Raw genomic sequence first — 6,036 nt, forward strand, 5'->3', positions numbered from 1 at the left:
AATATATATACACCAGGCTGATGATGTCTGATGATGTCATTAAAAATATATATATACACCAGGCTGATGATCATTAAATATATATATATACACCAGGCTGATGATGTCATAATATATATATATACACCAGGCTGATGATGTCATTAAATATATATATATATACACCAGGCTGATGATGTCATTAAATATATATATACACCAGGCTGATGATGTCATTAAATATATACACCAGGCTGATGATGCCATGCTGTCTGTCGGTTTGTATTGATACCTTTTCATAACGACAGCTACAAGATTGATGTTAGACTACAAGTTCATGTTCATGATGTCACTGCGACAACTGTCTACAGACATGTCAATAGATTTAAACCAGTCTTTAGTCTTGAAATCTTTGGTTGTTTCGTACACTACCGTACTCACTCTGTTTAGTACACTACCGTACTCACTCTGTTTAGCACATGGCCTCACATGGGAATCCTTAAAGAGATGGGTGGGGTCGATACTGAATGGGGGTAGACAAAGAAGAGCTCTCCAGTAGGTGTAACAAAACATTCAAGGCCCATTACCTCAAAAGTGGGGTTACAAGTTTATCAACTTTCAAAGCAGAATTACTTTCCCATTGTTCCTCAACTGTAGTGTCTGATAAACCATTTTCTATCTCTGAGTCTTACTTATCCAATGTAAAAAACACATTTTAAAATATTGATACATAAGATGGAATAGAGCTGGAAGGTCACAGTTGTCATCTCATTGTTACTTAGGGAGCTCGGTCTATTATATAGACAGTGGGTAGTTGCAAAAAACTTCCAACATTCTTTGAAAACCCGGTTGGAAGATTCACGGAATCAGGAGGGAATAAGAACTTTTTGGCGCCAACCTGTTACTCATTGAGACTTTTTTGATATTTTTAAACAGGGAAATAAAACAAAAAATGAAGTTTGAAATGAGTGGGCTAATCCCCCTTTAGCCACCTCGTGGCGCCAGATCTAGTGTGATTGAGGCAAAAATAGCAGCTTTAGCCAACTTTTTTGGCTAGCTCTGGCTCTAACAGTACACCAACTGCGGAAAGCCAGCCAAGTTCATTTACTTCTGTTGAAATCAAAGGCTACAAAACATTTCCATACACACAACGGCTGTTAGATCGCAATATGATGCTACTATTGTCACAGCACTATTTACATCATCAGCAGACACTCTTATCCAGAGCTCGGGTTAAGTGTCTTGTTCAAGGGCACATTGGCAGACTTTTCACATCATTTGTTGGGGATTAGATCCAGAGACCTTTCGTTTACTGTCCCAACGCTCTAGGCTACCTGCTGCCCCATCTGACAGATAGCTAGAGGCTAAGGCTGGATGCTAGACCTGAACTGGCTGTGGTAGCTACTAGCTAGCTAGTTTATTCACCTCAGTCGAGAAGGGTTGAAACGTTACAAAACTAATGTTACATGTCAGTTTGAGATGGTAGACGTTTTACAGGCACCCAGCCTATTGCTTATTTGCGTTGTTTGCAACAGTCGAGATGAAACTTTAGCTAACGTTAAATGTCAGTTTCACTACTAGCTCAATAGTGGGAATAAACACTAGTGTTGTTTTTTTCTGTTGAGTCAATCAATTACCTTGCCAGCTACATCAGTCATCTAAAGAGTAGCTGGTTTCTGCTCTGCTTGCTTTTACAAAAGGGTCGGACTCCGGCCGCAAGACCTGAACCTATAGTGGAGGGTCTGGGTGGGCATATATCCTTTGGTGGCAGCTCTGGTGCGGGTCTTAGACCTCGCTCCACCTCTGACTCCGGACCCCCTTTGGTGTCGCCTCTGGAGCGGGGACCGTGTCTGGAGGCTCCGGACTGGGGACCGTCTCTGGAGGCTCCGGACTGGGGACCGCCTCTGGAGGCTCCGGACTGGGGACCGTCTCTGGAGGCTCCGGACTGGGGACCGTCTCTGGAGGCTCCGGACTGGGGACCGTCTCTGGAGGCTCCGGACTGGGGACTGGGGACCGTCTCTGGAGGCTCCGGACTGGGGACCGTCTCTGGAGGCTCCGGACTGGGGACCGTCTCTGGACGCTCCGGACTGGGGAGCGTCTCTGGACGCTGCGGACTGGAGGCTTCGTGCTATGGATCATCACTGGAGGCTTCGTGCCATGGATCATCACTGGAGATTCACCCAGGAGGACTGGTCCATGGATCAGGCACAGGACTCAACAGGCTGGGGAGAGACACAGGAGGACTGGTCCGTGGAGCAGGTACTGGAAGACCAGGCTGTGGTGGAGCACTGGAGATCTGGTGCGTATCCCTGGCACCACTCTTCCCGGCTGAATGCCCACTTTAGGCCGGCACCTCCAGAGCGCAGGCAGAGGACGAACCGGGCTGTGGGGGAGCACTGGAGATCTGCTGCTTTCCACTTGCACCTCTCCTCTTGGCTGAATGCCCACTTTTGCCTGGCACGGGCGGAGCGCAGGCATAGGACGAACCGGGCTGTCACAGCGCGCTGGAGACACAGTGGGCAGAGCCGGCGCAGGATTGCCTGTGCCGAAACGGTGCACCGGAGACCAAGCACGCTGAGCTGCCACAATCTGCCCTGGCTGGATGCCCACTCTAGCGTCGCACTTGCAGAGAGCTGGCATATAGCGCACCGGGCTATGAGAGCAAACGGGAGACACCGTGCGCTTTACCGCAAATGCGGTGCCCGACCAGTACCACGCTCCTTATGGTAAGCACGGGAGTTGGCTCAGGTCTGTACCCTGACTCAGCCACTCTCCCTGTGTGCCACCACCTCCAAAAATGTTTTTGGGCTGCCTCTTGTGCTTAGTCCGCTGTGCCAACTCCTCGTAGCGTCGCCGCTCTGCTTTAGACGCCTCCAGTTCCTCCTTCGGACGGCGATGTTCTCCAGCCCAGGGTCCCTTACCTTCCAATATCTCCTCCCATGTCCATTCCTCCAGAAAGCACTGCTGCTTCTCACCACGCTGCCTGGTCCGTTTATGGTGGGAAGTTCTGTCACGGCCGTCGTTAAAGGAAGACAAAGGTGCAGCGTGGTGAGCATACATTTTCCTTTTTTTTGAGTAAATGTCACCAACAAACGAAAAACCAACCGTGAAGCTTACAGGGCAAAGTGACACTAACAAAAATCACACCCTGACCAAACCAAAATGAGACATAAAAAGGCGTGACAACCTGGGCCTTAAAACATTCTGCACTTGAAATTGGGGCAAATGCTTAATAAATTAGAAAAAATGTATACTTAATTAAAATGGGGGAAATTACATTATTACTTAAGTTATTACATTATGAGATTACAGTAATTTTTGGTTATTACATTATAATTTGCAGTATGCCTGTCGGGCCCTTCACTCCTAGGGCCACTGACAAGGGGCCATCCAAATCTCCTTTAGTTGATCTTGAGCAAATCCTGGGCATCAAAGGACACCGCTGTGGAGCCCTGGTTGGTGGTGATCACGGGTCAATGCTGTTTCATATTGACGTTGCCACAGGATCCAGGATGGTGCTTCCTGAATGAGAAGAATCAGAGCGGGTTGGTTAGGTTGGAAATGTCATTGCATGTTAACAGCTGTAACATTGTCTGAATAGTGATGAATACCAAGTGCTGTACAGGACTTACAACACATTGAGATGGTACTGAAGCTACGTGATGTGAAGATATGGCTGTTACTGCAGTGGCCTGGTGGACTGACAGAGTTGGTGGGATGAGATGGAGGAGTCTGGAGGTCAAAACATGAACAAACAAACCAAGAAAAACATCAGAAATACTGATTTATTACCAACTGTTAAACTCTAAAATACACAGTTTGTTATGATAAAAACATAATTTACAACAGTTTAAACTGGGTTCTCTGGATTAGACTGAATAAAAGTATGGTTGACACCAATGTAATGTGTAATAGCAGTTGTGGGTTAAGAAGTTGTGTTCCTTGTTGGCAGTGGAAGCTGGAACACACATCACCACCCAGAACATTCTGCTGTTTGTAAATCAACTTCCTCTGATCTAGGTTATGTGTTCCGTGTAACAGAGGTAGTATCACGTTGACGTCACTGGAGAAGAATCTGTACTTACCTGATCTGTGGCCTCGCCTGGCTCCTCCCACAAGGAGGTGGAACAACATGGGGGATAATGGGGGAGGGGTGATACCAGCCGCTCAACAACAGACCGACAGGCAGTTCTGGGAAACAGAAGGACATTTCTGAGAAGTCACACCCCTACCTTTGTCTTGACATATCAATTATTGTTTGGTTATGTGCAAGCTGTGGCATATAAATGCAGCATTCAGTGGGGTGAATAAACTCTGAGCTTTTCTCTGCATTCTTTTGAGGTCATCTGTTTACAACCTAACACCTTGCTTCGATGTATTTACTTTAATGCCTAAATGTTTTGATTCATCTTCAGAATTAGAATGAAATGAACCTTGTTTTCACATTAAACATAAAGAAAAGGTACATGTTCTAATCTTCCCGTCACATGATGACAAACACAAGCAGTATCTGTAACAGCACTGTTTCTAGACGGACAACAGAGGTTCATGATGATAAACACAAGCAGCATCTGTAACAGCACCGTTTCTAGACAGACAAACAGAGGAGGTTCATGATGATAAACAGTCTATTACAATTAGAACACAAGCAGGTTAACATAGACGGACAACAGGAGGTTCTATGTATCTGTCTTCTAGACAGTTAACTTTGATGATAAAAAATGCTCAAAATTAGTTGATGAAAGATCTTGCACCGTTTCACAAATGAAGTATTAAAAACATGATGATAAAAAAAGTAAACAGATTCAAGTTCTAATCCTAGACAGACATTTGGGTTCATGATGATTAGCACTAGACAGACAAAGGGGCATGATGATAAACCCAACGAGTATCTGACAAACACAGCACCGCGTTTCTAGACGGACAACAGAGGAGGTTCATGATGATAAACACAAGCAGTATCTGTAACAGCACGTTTTAGACGGACAACAGAGGAGGTTCATGATGATTAAACATGATAGGCAGTATCTGTAACAGCATTACATGAGGTTTGAGATAAACGTAGGCTATCTGTGCATCTAGACACATCTTCAGCTAATGTGCATCATGATGATAAACACAAGCAGTATCTGTAACAGCACCGTTTTAGACGGACAACAGGAGGTTCATGATGACATATCTGTAACAGCACCGTTTCTAGACGGACAACAAGGAGGTTCATGATGATAAACACAAGCAGTATCTGTAACAGCACCGTTTCTAGACGGACAACAAGGTTCATGATGATTCTGACAACAGAGGTTCATGATGATAAACACAAGCAGTATCTGTAACAGTGGAATAATACCATTAGGAGGTCTCAAACAACATTTTGATTACAATTAGAATATAGGTTAACATAAACTGAATAGTCTTCAGTTTAACTTTCATAAAAAATGCTCAAAATTAGTTGAAAAGATTCTTCACCTCCACAAATGAAGTATTAAAAACATGTGATAAAATGTGTAAACAGATTCAAGTTGTGAAATCCACTCATTTGGGATCTGGTGTTACACTAAAAGGGCGTTATCCTCAACGGGATCGGTCTCCCCCTGTGAGACGGTTGAGCTAATGTAGGCTAATGTGATTAGCATGAGGTTGAGCTAATGTAGGCTAATGTGATTAGCATGAGGTTGAGCTAACGTAGGCTAATGTGATTAGCATGAGGTTGAGCTAACGTAGGCTAATGTGATTAGCATGAGGTTGTAAGTAACAAGAACATTTCCCAGGACATAGACATATCTGACATTGGCAGAAAGCTTCAATTCTTGTTCATCTAACTGCCCTCTCCAATTTACAGTAGCTATTACAGTGGAATAATACCATTAGGAGGTCTCAATACAACATTTTGAACAGAATGGTTCATTGAATCAGTCTTCAACTTTGCAAATACACTGCTGACATTTAATGGCCAAAGTCTAAATTGTCTCAAACCTGACATATTACATTATGGCCCAACTCTTGTATTTCAACGATGGGAAGAAAAAAACATGTTTTTGTTTGCATTCATCTTTTACC

General features: G+C 44.4%; 2 long non-coding RNA genes across 2 annotated transcripts; one reads left to right on the top strand and one right to left on the bottom strand.

Annotated features, from left to right (window-relative positions):
* Positions 1–2,897: 2,897 nt before the first annotated feature.
* Positions 2,898–4,152, bottom strand: LOC135538604 (uncharacterized). Its single transcript, XR_010455453.1, has 4 exons — positions 4,065–4,152; positions 3,612–3,711; positions 3,309–3,501; positions 2,898–2,986 (listed from the first exon to the last, which is right to left on the bottom strand). It is a non-coding gene; the product is annotated as an uncharacterized LOC135538604 (long non-coding RNA).
* LOC135538605 (uncharacterized) lies at positions 2,944–4,310 on the top strand. Its single transcript, XR_010455454.1, has 2 exons — positions 2,944–3,027; positions 3,323–4,310. It is a non-coding gene; the product is annotated as an uncharacterized LOC135538605 (long non-coding RNA).
* The last annotated feature ends 1,726 nt before the right edge of the window (positions 4,311–6,036 follow it).

The sequence above is a fragment of the Oncorhynchus masou genome, unplaced genomic scaffold (assembly GCF_036934945.1).
Source record: "Oncorhynchus masou masou isolate Uvic2021 unplaced genomic scaffold, UVic_Omas_1.1 unplaced_scaffold_988, whole genome shotgun sequence".
Lineage (NCBI taxonomy): Eukaryota > Metazoa > Chordata > Actinopteri > Salmoniformes > Salmonidae > Oncorhynchus > Oncorhynchus masou.